The sequence below is a fragment of the Schistocerca serialis genome, chromosome 4, assembly GCF_023864345.2.
Source record: "Schistocerca serialis cubense isolate TAMUIC-IGC-003099 chromosome 4, iqSchSeri2.2, whole genome shotgun sequence".
NCBI lineage: Eukaryota > Metazoa > Arthropoda > Insecta > Orthoptera > Acrididae > Schistocerca > Schistocerca serialis.
The window spans coordinates 739,940,663-739,955,422 of record NC_064641.1 but is presented as its reverse complement, the minus strand read 5'-3'; the positions used below and the strand labels follow the sequence as shown (position 1 = coordinate 739,955,422).

The 14,760-nt window shown below is 42.8% G+C and overlaps 1 non-coding gene across 1 annotated transcript; it reads left to right on the top strand.

The window, feature by feature from the left end:
* The first annotated feature begins 13,551 nt into the window (after nucleotides 1-13,551).
* On the top strand, nucleotides 13,552-13,626 carry Trnat-ugu (transfer RNA threonine (anticodon UGU)). Its single transcript has one exon. It is a non-coding gene; the product is annotated as a tRNA-Thr (tRNA).
* The last annotated feature ends 1,134 nt before the right edge of the window (nucleotides 13,627-14,760 follow it).

Below are 14,760 nucleotides of genomic sequence, written 5' to 3'. Positions count from 1 at the left end.
GAATATCCAACTACTCGTAGCCCTATTACAAGTCCTCGTTCAGACTCAGTGAGGCGTTGATAATGGTGTCTTTGTCACTTTAAATGCGTTCTTGACTAACACCAACTTACCACGTCCAATCTCAAAGGTAACTGACACTTGCGATCGTCACAGCGTTTATTTAAAGCAAACCTGATTCGCATCCTCATAATGGCGCTATCAGCGCCACTGTTACGCGACTGGCGCGAAATATCGATCGACATCATCTTTCAGATGTAGAAACAAGCATACCAACTTTCGTTAACGTCCCACAACTGCTGCTTGGTGATGCGATTTTGTTCCCGTCAATGTAGTATCTGCCCACAGAGCTGTGCGTAAGCTCATTATGAAACTTGACAGAGGGACGATAGAGAATCAACTGACAAATTGAGGGACCGTTGCTCCACATTAGTACTTCAGGGGGCTACTGCAGTCTGTGCATGATAGAGAGGTTCATCCAGATATTTTTTTTTTCCTTATGAAGTATCTTATCTCGTTTATACACGGCGTCGGCATGTTAATTACTGGATTCGGCAGTGTTAGTGGTTGCCGCATACCCTTCCTGTCGCCGCACCCCATCCTCGTTCCACCTACCTCTCCCTCATCCCCCCCCCCCCCCCACCCTTCTCTCGCGCCCTATCCGCATGTACCCCAGTTGTCTAGGTTATCCCGTCAGAAAGTGTGTGAACGTTTTATAAATGTTTGCGATTTGTGTAACTAAGGCTGGACGTGGCTGCTAGCCCGGTATTCACTTAGCCGAATGTGGGAAATCTCCAACAAAAATCACATCCAATCTGGTCGGCACACTGGTCTTCGTAGTCAAACCGCCGCACAATGGACTAATTCGCTTCCGAACCTGGACATTAAGAAAAACGGATATAAATTCATACAAAACTTATTTTTTAGGTTCTTTGGGTCACTGATTAGAAATTCGATGTCGGAATTACAAAATTTCGGAAAGACGGATCCGATTTGGAGGATCAAAAATTATAAATTTAGCGGGTATCAAGTATAGTGAAGTCGCTGATAACGAATTAGAAGTCGAAATTGCAGTACTGAAATGTTTTATTCCATAGTTTCATTTCTCAATCGAAATCTGTCAGATTCGTCGCTTGCGTCATGTCGCTAGCACGATACGACATCGCAGGCCTGTGTTGTTAAGAAGCACTATGTAATGTTGCTTCAAACATACATTCATAAATGCATGTCTTAACGAACATCCCATAGTAATTCTTAACAACACAGGCAGTGCAATATCGTATTAATCTGCCGATACTAGGCACCGACTTCCAGTTACAAAGTCCCCCTGTATAGGAATGTGTGCGAGTGCAGATTGTGACGCATGAACGACGACATACGGAAGTTTGCATTTGGCCTTGAGTCGTTCACGGTTAACCAAAGCGGTTTAGGCGACCTCTCGCGTAAAGCTGGAAAACAGGGTTCGAGTCCCGCTCCGGCACAATGTTTCATTGTTATCATTCCATTAAGTAGCTGATGGTTGTCCTTATTCGCAACTGCATGCATGAAATTATAATTAAATCAATACCTTAAGCTGTTGACAGGCGTTGATATACATCAACGGGGACAGTTGAAAATGTGTGCCCCCACCGGGACTCGAACCCGGGATCTCTTGCTTACATGGCAGACGCGCTATCCATCTGCGCCACCGAGGGCACAGAGGATAGTGCGGCTGCAGGGATTTATGCCTTGCACGCTCCCCGTGAGACCCACATTCCCAACTTAATGTCCACACACTACATTCGTAGTGCCTTATTACTCGCGGCAGACAATATTACCGAGTCCCGTAAGAGTTCGGGCAATGCGTGTGCATCCGCACAGAAGAAGAAAGTCAGTGGCTGGTTAGCCTTAACTATGTATGAAGATAGCCTTTGTGAGAGCGACATGCATGAAATGTATATGAAGATGGTATCTGTTCTTTCGGACATATCCGAAAGAACAGATACCATCTTCATATACATTTCATGCATGTCGCTATCACAAGGGCCTTTTTCGTGTTGTCCACAGGGATCTCGTTTGAAAAGCAGATCTTTTACCACCAGTGGAGTCTGTTTGTCTTCTTCGACGTCATTTTCAGTACACTCGTGACGACTGGATATGAAAACGACAGAAGCTAATAAAATACGAAGTGCGTCGTTTTGTCGCGAATATACTTGCGTGTAAAATCTTCTCGGTAACACCGGGTATTCTTATTCTGGGCTTCCTGCGCCATGTTCAGACAGTCGACCAATACTCAACGGAGCAGCTTCGATTATGGCACGTCCGGGGATCAAAACTACGTAGATTGTTGTCAGCGTCGAGCATTATTGCAGGATCTTGTGAATCAGGTGAAGTTGTCACCGACTTTCGAGAAACATACATTTTTTCAGCCTTCTTGATGGATCTGCTTTAACTCTAAAGTTCTCTTAACAAAATTTGAATAATCCTGCAGCATTTCGCAGACAAAACAACATTACTTCATCTAGTAAAATATATTACTTACCAGTTTGTGAAAAAAAATTATGATCACAGTTCCCAGTAGCTCCCCAAGAACTCTACAGAAAATCCCGAAGATATAGTTTGTGCAGATAATAGTTTATAAGATAATTGCAACAAGTAGGGACCAATTTTTACCTTGTCGCACAGCCGCAGGGTAGAAAAATGATCATCCACTAAAAACATGCAAATATGTGCACGACAAACACATCTGAGTTCGTTAACTATACTATTAAGGCTGTAGAACCGCCTTTTACTGAAGTGGAGCACGCAGAGGAAATTTTTTAGTCAACAGTTTCGGACAACATTGGCAGTGGTTTAAAGACGATATAAATTATTACACTTGTTAAAAGTGTCTTTCTTACACGCGCCTTCTGGTGTGCTACCTAACTTATTTTATCCTGACAAATAGACACGCTCTCAGTCATATATTAAACAGACCACACAAACAATATTTGAAAAATGTATCGCTGTTCGATTAACGGTTTATCGTCAACTGTCACGACACGCATCACACCGATCTGAGACTGGAATGGCACCGCAGCATTGGGCACGTACTCACCAGCGCACTCTATACAAGATTTCGTGGGCCTTTAAGTTTGAACGCGCACCTTTTTTTTCTATTCTTTCCGGGTTTTGATGAGAAATGGCCCACTGTGTGCCAGCGCATTCGATCTGGGGCCAGCGCGCCTCCCCAAATACCAAAAGTGGTGTGCTAAAACGCTCTGCTATCTGGATGAGTCATTTCGCTGATGAAGCATCGGTGCATTTACTCGGGCAGATCAGTCGACATCTGAGATCTGAAATTCGTCATAGTTACATCGAGATGTGAAAACAAGAGTGTGGTGTGCAATTAGTGCGACACGATTTATTGTCCCGAACTTTTTGCAGCAAACCACTTCCGATAGGTACGTGAACGGCACAATGATTTTTTTTTAAAAGAAGTAACAACTAAGAAAAAGCGTCACGATTATTCTACACAGTACAATGAAAGAACATACATTGGCAATACACCTACGATAGTTTTAAAAGGTTTTTCTTATGACAGGAATTACCTTTCTTGCTCTCCTGCAAAAGGTTGCAGTATATTTTTTGGTACAACGAACAATTTTGTTCCCAAACTCATGTATCTTATCGAACTAACTGATGAATATCAATCGAAAAGTCAAATCAATCTGTGAACTGCCTCAGCGGTAGACACTTTGAACTAATTCGTTCAAAAATGTTGAAATGTGTGTGAAATCTTATGGGACTTAACTGCTAAGGCCATCAGTCCCTAAGCTTACACACTACTTAACCTAAATTATCCTAAGGACAAACACACACACACACCCATGCCCGAGGGAGGACTCGAACCTCTGCCGGGACCAGCCGCACACTCCACCACTGCAGCGCCTTAGACCGAACTAATTCGTCTTTTTAACCTAAAACGTGGACCCCATCCTGAGGAAGTATAACCACACTTGTGTTTATCGTACCAAAACGCGGAGAACGTATTACATTCAGCACTGACGTTCGAAACTGACATTTTGTACGTAGCCTGGGGCATTGTAATCTAGTATCTTTTCCAACAGCTAGGCTTCGTGACGCAAAAGTGCTTGACACAGCTGCAAATTCAATTCAGAAAATGTTTGAAAATATATAGAATGCTGGAAGTCATTTCAGTTTGTTAAAAAGTTCTAGGTAAAGATTCAAAAGGACCATTTTAATTTGTAAGGGAATCTAATTTCTTAAGAATGTTGTTGGTCTTCAGGCTTTCTACGACTCGACAACCATTCATATTTGAGTCATGGAATTGTATGTAAGTGAGATATATTAAAAAATTTATCGTATATGATAAAAATCATATTAATTTGCTTGGAACGTTAAGAATTTTGTTGACATTACCGGATAGGCGTTGTAACATGCGAAATGGGTATTTCCATCACAAATGATAAAACATATTTAAGAACGTCAGTGGCTCAACAGAGCTCTATTGATCTATGACTACTGACTCTACAGAGACAGCTGTGTGGAAGCATTGTTATTGTCGGATGTAATAAACGAATTGGTAAATAAGAAGGAATGAAGGACGAAGTTTTAATTTGTGAGTACGGTGACACGTTTTACTAAGTTACAGTATTTCGTACGACTTTTTTGTAGTCTTTTCTTTTACATACGAAACTCCTGTGTATGGCATATACTAAAAAAAGTAACAAAAATTTTATTACCTCTTACAGTCACCTGTAACAACAAAAACGGCGTTAGCGTCATCTAGCATGTAAGTCCACGCTTAATGAGTTGTAATCGATCGAGATTCTTAGCAACAGCGAAACACGTGAGCCACGCAAAACCTCAGAACAAGCGCTTCGCGGTAAGACGTCGTCACATTATACAGAATTTTAGTTCCCTTTAAATACCCAATAACATGATACAAAATGACCTAAGAAAAAGTTCACATAAATCAACCTCTCACAGTTAAAAACTCAAAGTGTAGATTAATAAAGTTTGCGGAACTCTTCAAGCCCACTTCTTCTTTCTTCTCACCTTCCCTGCTCTTTCACCTCCCTTCTACCTCAATCTCTTCCACCCCTTCCCCACCAACTCATCCCAACCCCCCACCCGCCAATATTTTTATCGAACGAAGAATTTTAAACGTCTTGGTAAGTGTTAACCGTAAACCTTTCGTCTAAGATGATGTTATTGAACGTTTGCTCCACTGGGCTGGGCTCTCGGTGGCTGAGCGGTGAAACGCAATGCAACCACACTGGGCTGGCGTTTGGGAGGACGGCGTGTAAAAAGACTCATCCGTGGTGTAAATTCAGAAATGAGTATTGTGTTCTCAAACGTTCTAAGAACGTTCGTTGTATTACGTTTTCTGACTTGTTCCACCACTACGAGAATCATATTATTTGTGGATTCATGGAATGATCTAAACGAAGCAATTTTATTTGTTCAACGTATACAGTAGACAATTACAATTACAATATAGTTTAATAACTATGGTAATATAAATTTTGCTGCCCTATAAGTACTTATTTTTGATCAGTTCGGCTTCCGTAGAAATGTTGGAACACGTGAGGCAATACTGACCCTAAGACTTATCTTAGAAAATAGAGTCAGGAAAGGCAAACCTACGTTTCTAGCTTTTGTAGACTTAGAGTAAGCTTTTGACAATGTTGACTGGCATACTCGCTTTCAAATCCTGAAGGTGGCAGGGGTAAAATACAGGGAGCGAAAGGTTATTTACAATTTGTACAGAAACCAGATGGCAGTTATAACAGTCGAAGGACATGAAAGGGAAGCAGTGGTTGGGAAGAGTGTGAGACAAGATTGTAGCCTATCCACGATGTTATTCAATCTGTATACTGAGCAAGCAGTAAAGGAACAAAAAAAAAATTCGGAGTAGGAATCAAAATCGATGGAGAAGAAATAAAAACTTTGAGGTTCGCCGATGACATTGTAATTCTGTCAGAGACAGCAAAGGATCTGGAAGAGCAGCTAAACGAAAGGGACAGTGTCTTGAAAGGCGGATAAAATATGAACATCAACAAAAGCAAAACGAAGATAATGGAATGCAGTCGAATTAAATCGGGTGATGCTGCGGGAATTAGATTAGGAAATGAGACACTTAAAGTAGTAAAGGAGTTTTGCTATTTGGGGAGCAAAATGGCTGATGATGGTCGAAGCAGAGAGGATATAAAATGTAGACCGGTAATGGCTAGGAAACTGTTTCTGAAGAAGAGAAATTTGTTAACATCGAGTATTGATTTAAGTGTCAGGAAGTCGTTTCTGAAAGTATTTGTACGGAGTGTAGCCATGTATGGAAGTGAAACGTGGACGATCAATAGTTTGGACAAGAAGAGAATAGAAGCTTTCGAAATGTGGTGCTACAGAAGAATGTTGAAGAATAGATGGGTAGATCACATAAGTAATGAGGAGGTATTGAACAGAACTGGGGAGAAGAGGAATTTGTGGCACAACTTGACTAGAAGGGATCGGTTGGTAGGGCATATTCTGAGGCATCAAGGGACCACCAATTTAGTACTGGAGGGCAGCGTGGAGGGTAAAAATCGTAGAGGGAGATCAAGAGATGAATAAACTAAATAGATTCAGAAGGATGTAGGTTGCAGTAGGTACTGGGAGATGAAGAAGGTTGTACAGGATAGAGTAGCATGGAGAGCTGCATCAAATCACTCTCTGGACTGAAGACCACCACAACAACAACAAGTACTTATTTATAGAAGCTGCAGAACACTGCAATTTCTTATCTTCCTGTGAAAATTTAAAATACTCTTAGCAGTTATCATTAAAATGATTTCAGTCATAAGCTCTGACTTAAGTTCTAAATTGCTGCTGTTTCTCAGATCAGTTCGATCTGTTGTTCTTAAAGGAAAACACGCTTTCGAAGCATCACGAAATGTTACTTTGAGAAACACGTAATGAGCCTATTGAAACTTGAGCGTCTCTATAACCCTCCGCGAGTCCATCACTGCCAATGATCATTCCTGCTAGAGAACCCCGCTGTTCCTTATCAGTTGTGAAGCAGTTTAGTTCTATTTCTTGACGACACACATGAAGAGTTAAATATAAAATTACATTTATGTGAATCATTATGATAATCTATTTCTTCCCTTTTTCTTTTCTGACTACTGAACTAAGTTTACTAAGTCTAACATACTATTATACCTTATCGCTGGCTCTACGGCTCTAACATTTACATTACTACATATACACTACTCTACATGTAGTTTTTTCTGTTCCATCTTTTTCGTATGTTCCTTCATTGCGACATATACAACAACATACGAGATCTGTTAGAAAAGTATCCGATACTTTTATTTTTTATTTATTTATATTTTGTTTTTGCAAACACGTTACGGATTTTAATCTATCAGGCTTGCGTGAGTCGACTTTGAATCTTCGAGCAGATGTGCAAATGTGTTTACCACCTGTCGATAACATCAGTTGCTGGCAAGCAGCTGTTGAGTGAGGTAGTATGTAGTAGAGCTGTTGATAAAGTATCAATATATCAACCAAAGACGTCCGTTGTGGCCGAGCGGTTCTAGGCGCTTCAGTGCGGAAACGCGCTGCTGCTACAGTCGCAGGTTCGAATCCTGAGTCGGGCATGGCTGTGTGTGATGTCCTTTGGTTAGTTAGGTTTAAGTAGTTCTAATTCTAGGAGAGTGATGACCTCAGATGTTAAGTCCTATAGTGCTTGGTGCCATTTTTGAATCAACCCAAAAATTCCGATGATCGTAGGCGGTACTTCTTCCCCCGATACATCGATATATCTGTATCAAAATGGGCAATATCGAATGCGGTTATTTTTGTCTCATATTTTTTCACAAATTTCGGTAAATATTTGAAGTTGTCCTTATGGAATTGTGGTAGGACATAATTTTGCTTTTACTATGTGACGGAGTCTTACTACTCGTTTAGCTTTCATCAGAACTTTCATGACTTTCTGTCTCTTTGAACGTGTAAAGCAAACATAGGTGGCAGAAAGGAAGTCCGATTGTACTTGGTAAGGGGGGCGGGGGGAGGAGGGATGACGGTGTGAGTGGAATAACAGGGTTTCCGACGTTAAGAAACAGGACACCAGTTGCGTTAAAAACAATTTTAACGCAACTAGTATGTTATTTCTTCATGTTGGTATTCTTCAAAAACAGTTTCTGAAAATGATGAAAAAAATTGAATAACAAGATTGGTCTTTGAGGTGGGCCGAGACGTGTGATAGGAAATACTAACGCAATATGCGCTCGGTGGTACCGACAGAAACTGCAACGGTTAGCTTCACCACGCAATTTTGACACTACAGTTGCCAGATCGATAGCATTGGGATTAATGAAAAGACAGAGGAGTCGACGAGATGTGTTACGGCCAAATCCGATATGTGCGAAACCGAACGATGGACGCATTGTGTGCCACAAACATACAGTTACCATTGTTAGCAAAGTGGTTATCGCCAAGCGTCGTTTTCCTTCCACATCTTGCCCTAAGGGGGATAAGCAGACTGCTGGTTTGTTGATGTACAGAATTTCTAATAATAAATCAATACTTAAATATACAGCTCTAAAACCGACAGTATATTTACAATGCGCAGCCCACATATTATACCTGTAGGCCGGTACGTCAGTATTTCCTCCGTCGACATATCGATGCATCGATACCTAGTCCCCGTATATCTGGAGCTGATAATGGTATTTCTTTAAATATCGGTATATAGGATTCCCGATTATTTTTAAAAATATTAACATCCTAGTGTGTAGTGCTCGCGTCGGTTTTTACATTGCAAGGGAAATGGAGAAATAACTGGAGCAGCATTACTGCATCAAATTTTGCCAGAAGCTGGGGGTCAGCCAGGCGGAAAACATTTGGAAGATTCAACGGTTTTCGGTGACGATTCTATGGCCATCACACAGATTGAGGAGTGGTGCAACAGGTTTAAAGGCTGCTGCACATTGGTGGAGAGCAAGTGCACTCCGGTCGACCATCAACATGTCGAAATGACCAAGTCATTGATAAAGTGAACGCTGTGGTGGTGCGAAAGGAATGTAAGCAGCACTTTTTTGGCTCTTTCCACTGTGACTGAAGGTTTGATCATAAACAGGGTGTCGGCGAAATTCCTGTCGAAGCTGCTGACGGTGGAGCAAAAGCAATTTCATATTGAAGTCTCACAGAACATGCTGGACTTCACAAACAATGGCCCCGACTTCGTGAATACTGTAATCGCTGGTGACAAGTCGTGGGCGTACAGGTACCACTCCCAAACCAAATCCCAGTCTTCACAGTGGAAGCATTCCTCGTCATCAAGGCCAAAGAAGAACCGCCAAGTGCACAGCAACGTCAAAGTAATGCTGACTGCTTTCTTTGATTCTCGCGGTGTGGTACACCAAAAGTACACACCAAAGGCTGAAACAATCACCAAAGAGTACTACAGGGATGTCCTCTGTCGCCCACATGATGCTGTTCGGCGCAAGAAAACGTACTTGCAGTCAACCGGAAATTGACGCCTCCATCACGACAATGCTCCAGCACGTTCTTCGCACTTGATTCAGACTTTTTTGGCGGAAAATCAGATTCCTGTGCTCCAGCAGGTTCCTTACTCTCCTGATCTGGCACCTAAGACTTCTGACTGTTCCCCAAACTCAAGAGGCGATTGAAAAGAACTCGATTTCAGAGAAGAGAGGAGGTTATGGCAGCAACGAGAGCCTAGCTAAACTTCATTCCGTAAGAGTCTTTTTTCAGAATGCTTCCAACAATGGCGGCACCACTGGAAGAAATGTGTGGAGTTTCAAAGGAACTACTTCGAGGGTGATTATGTTTCCATCGTTTCATGTTAGTCAGTTTTTTTTTTCTGGCCAAAGGTCGGTTACTTTTCTAACAGATCTCATATACTACTACGACAGTAACAACTATTAGAAGCATAAAAAAGCTCTGTTATTACTACACCCTCTTTGATTTTTCTGGAGCCACTGTTGCTTCATCTACATCTACATTTATACTCCGCAAGCCACCCAACGGTGTGTGGCGGAGGGTACTTTACCTGCCACTGTCATTACCTCCCTTTCCTGTTCCGGTCGCGTATGGTTCGCGGGAACAACGACTGTCTGAAAGCCTCCGTGCGCGCTCTAATCTCTCTAATTTTACATTCGTGATCTCCTCGGGAGGTATAAGTAGGGGGAAGCAATATATTCGATACCTCATCCAGAAACGCACCCTCTCGAAACCTGGCGAGCAAGCTACACCGCGATGCAGAGCGCCTCTCTTGCAGAGTCTGCCACTTGAGTTTGTTAAACATCTCCGTAACGCTATCACGCTTACCAAATAACTCTGTGACGAAACGCGCCGCTCTTCTTTGGATCTTCTCTATCTCCTCCGTCAACCCGATCTGGTACGGATCCCACACTGATGAGCAATACTCAAGTATAGGTCGAACGAGTGTTTTGTAAGCCACCTCCTTTGTTGATGGACTACATTTTCTAAGGACTCTCCCAATGAATCTCAACCTGGTACCCGCATTACCAACAATTAATTTTATATGATCATTCCACTTCAAATCGTTCCGCACGCATACTCCCAGATATTTTACAGAAGTAACTGCTACCAGTGTTTGTTCCGCTATCATATAATCATACAATAAAGGATACTTCTTTCTATGTATTCGCAATACATTACATTTGTCTATGTTAAGGGTCAGTTGCCACTCCCTGCACCAAGTGCCTATCCGCTGCAGATCTTCCTGCATTTCGCTACAATTTTCTAATGCTGCAACTTCTCTGTATACTACAGCATCATCCGCGAAAAGCCGCATGGGACTTCCGGCACTATCTACTAGGTCATTTATATATATTGTGAAAAGCAATGGTCCCATAACACTCCCCTGTGGCACGCCAGAGGTTACTTTAACGTCTGTAGACGTCTCTCCATTGATAACAACATGCTGTGTTCTGTTTGCTAAAAACTCTTCAATCCAGCCACACAGCTGGTCTGATATTCCGTAGTCTCTTACTTCGTTTATCAGGCGACAGTGCGGAACTGTATCGAACGCCTTCCGGAAGTCAAGGAAAATGCCATCTACCTGGGAGCCTGTATCTAATATTTTCTAATGAACAAATAAAGCGAGTTGCTTATGTTGTCGACTGCAGTAAAACTAGTACATCTACTGTGATTGCCAGTCACTGACCCTCAGACGACAGTTAAGTAGCATATCGTCTTGTGTAGCTTCACTGTTTTGCTTCTCTGTAGTCTGACCGAAAAATATCACCAACCTGACGTCATATTTTAGGGAGAAAAAAACACACTTGCTGGATATCGGTCCCAGCAATTGATCCCACGGGCCATAATTCTGACTGTAGGCAGTTACGACCTTCTGCAGGCACACCTTTTAAACTTTCGTGCGCACTAGTTGTTTTTCGCTCGCCTAGCACCACTGCAGCCGCCTAATTCCCGAGCGCGAAGCATTGTACAGTGGAATGAATAAGAGGTGCGTGAAACACTTGCATGGACATTGGTAACAAGCTTTGTTCGTTGTGTAAAAGTGTTCGGTTTCCAAGCTATAGCTTGTGTCAGAGAACTCTCAGCTTTCAACATTTTTATGTTGCTATTCACAAACACAGTGTAAATAAATGCAACGACATACATTAGTACAGTGTCCATATTTTACAGTGTCTGTGAAGTTCGATGCATGCATGTCTGAATGAACACTTCATCGAACTTTACTCTGTCAAATACAGACACCTCGCTAATGTATTTCATGCCAAAGCCAAGGCAACCTGACTAGCAAACTAAATAAGTCTCTCCCAGTGCGGGAATCACATAATTGTCTGGGGCTATGGGAAGCAGACACTGGAACATATGGAAGTTTCATTCTGTCCGTGAAGCGTGCTCGGATAGCCGAAGCCGTTAAGGCGACCGCTCGCGTAAAGCGGGAAATCCTGGTTCGAGTCGCGGTCCGGCACAAACTTTCATTTGTTTCCAGTAAACTGTATAGCTGTGGTAGTACCGTATTCGCAGTTTCTGAATACATTTCATGAATGAAACGAATTGGGCTGTCATTAAAGAAGTAAAGTAGCAGCATTTAAATGTTGACATCACTGTTGAGTGTTATTTTCTTCGGATTTTAAAGCAAACACTATTAACGTGAAGTACGTTTGTAGGAGATGCACTGTTCTTCAAAGTGACTGGCATTATTAAATTCTAAATCGAAAATCATTAATTTCGTTTCACAATAATTCTTCAGCTGGTCAGGTTTGTTCACTCTTATTTTGACGCGTACATATAGCTGCAGCATATTAGTACGAGAATAGCAGTTCCCGCAACTAATTATGATAAACTCCGCATTACACAGATGTACTTTCTAGATCGTACGTACACAGTGGGACAGAAATCTTGGGGTACCTCATAATATCGGGTCACGCCACCTTTTTCCCGACGTAATGCAGCTATTCGACGTGCCATGTAGTCTACAAGTCGTTGGAAGTGCCATGCAGAAATATTGAGTCATGCTGCCTCTATAGCCGTCCATAATTGCGGAAGTGTTGCCGGTGCAGGATTTTGTGCATGTACCGACCTCCCGATTATGTCCCACAAATATTCGATGGGATTCATGTTGGGCGACATGGATGGCCAAAACATTCGCTCGAATTGTCCAGATTGTTGTTAAAATCAATCGCAAACAACTGTGACCCTGTGACAAATCCATCGTTGTCTTGGAACATGAAGTCCATGAATGGCTGAAAATGGTCTCCAAGTAGCCGAACATAACCGTTTCGAGTCAGTGATAGTTTTAGTTGGACCATAGGACCCAATACATTCCATCTAAACACAGTCAGCACCATTATAGAGCCACGGCCAGCTTGCAAAGTGCCTTCTTGTTGACAAGTTGGGTCCATGGCTTCGTGGGGTCTGCGCCACAGTCGAAACCTACCATCAGCTCCTACCAACTGAAATAGGGTCTTATATGACCAGGCCACGGTTTTCCCGTCATCTAGGGTCCAACCCATATGATCGCAGTTCAGGAGAGGTGCTGCAGGCGATGTCGTGCTGTTAGCAAAGGCACTCGCGTTGGTCGTCTGCTGTAATAATCAATTAACCTCAAATTTCGCCACACTGTCCTAATGGATACGTTCGTCGTAGCTCCCACAAAGGTCTCAGCGGTCATTTCACGCAGAGTTGCTTGTCAGTTATCACCGACAACTCTACAAACGCTGCTGCTATGGGTCATTAGGTGAATGATGGGCAAACATCTATTAGGTGCGACGGCCGGAGTGGCCGAGCGGTTCTAGGCGCTACAGTCTGGAATCGCGCGTCCGCTACGGTCGCAGGTTCGAATCCTGCCTCGGGCATGGATGTGTGTGATGTCCTTAGGTTAGTTAGGTTTAAGTAGTTCTAAGTTCTAGGGGACTGATGACCACAGCAGTTAAGTCCCTTAGCGCTCAGAGCCATTTGAACCATCTATTAGGCGCACTACGAATGTAGTGGTGTGGTCATGTTGGGAATGTGGGTCTCACGGTGAGCCTGCAAGGGATAAGTCCCTGCAGGCGCACAATCCTCTGTGCCCTCGGTGGCTCAGATGGATAGAGCGTCTGCCATGTAAGCAGGAGATACCGGGTTCGAGTCCCGGTCGGGGCACACATTTTCAACACGTCCCCAATGAAGTACATCAACGCCTGTTTGCAACGAGGGTGTCCATTTAATTATCACTTCATCACTAGGTGAAGGCCGTAGGACACTAGGTTGTCCGTAGTGTGAGATAATGCCTGACATTTGGTATTCCCGGCACACTCTCGACTATGCTGAAGTAGGAATACTGAATTCCCTTACGATTTCCGAATTGCTTTGTCTAGCCCCAACTACCATTCCGCGTTCAAAATCTGTTGATTTACGTCGGAAACCTTTTCACATAAAACACGTGAGTACAAATGAAAGCTCCACCAATGCACGCGACACTACCGCCATTGTATATGTCACGGTCGGCGCCCCCCCCCCCCTCCCCCGAGTGTGTGTGTTGTCCTTAGCGTAAGTCAGTTTAAGTTAGATTAACTAGTGCGTAAGCTTAGGGACCGATGATCTCGGCGGCAGTTTGGTCCCATAAGACTTTACCACAAATTTCCAGATTTCCGATATCCATGACTTTTGTCACCTCTGTGCGTGCCTGTATGGGCGTGTGTGTATGTGTGTGTGCGCGTGTGTGTGTGTGTGTGTGTGTCAGCGTGCGTGTGTGCGTCTTTTGTATGTATTATATTCTAACTGAACTGAATCACTTCTCCTTAAGAGTTTCGGCCATTGGCCGTCTTCAAAGGACCATATAACAACAAGAACAAAATACCAGGAAACAAATAGGCAATTAAACTACATTAACATCCACAAGTTCAAAAATACAAATCAGAATCGGAATCAAGTATCTCATCAAAGTTACTGATACAAAGCATAAGAGCAAACTAAAGAATCGCGCAAGCAGTGTCCAACATGAAAACCATTTTGTATGTCAGATTTGTGAAACTGTTCTCAAACAAGGGAAACCAGCAACAGATCATGATATCATCCCCGCCAAAAGGCACTCAGGCCTACAACACACAGTGATAACTATAAGTCGCCGGGAGAAATTACATTTATTTCAGGGTCACATAACGCACTGTGACGCGTCACTGAAGACTATGTTCTTACATTTCTTCAAAGGGGTTTGGCGGTGTTGTTTGTATCGTCTTGAGCGACGTCAGACGTTAAGTCTGGTGATCAGACAGATTTAAAAAACTGACACCAAGC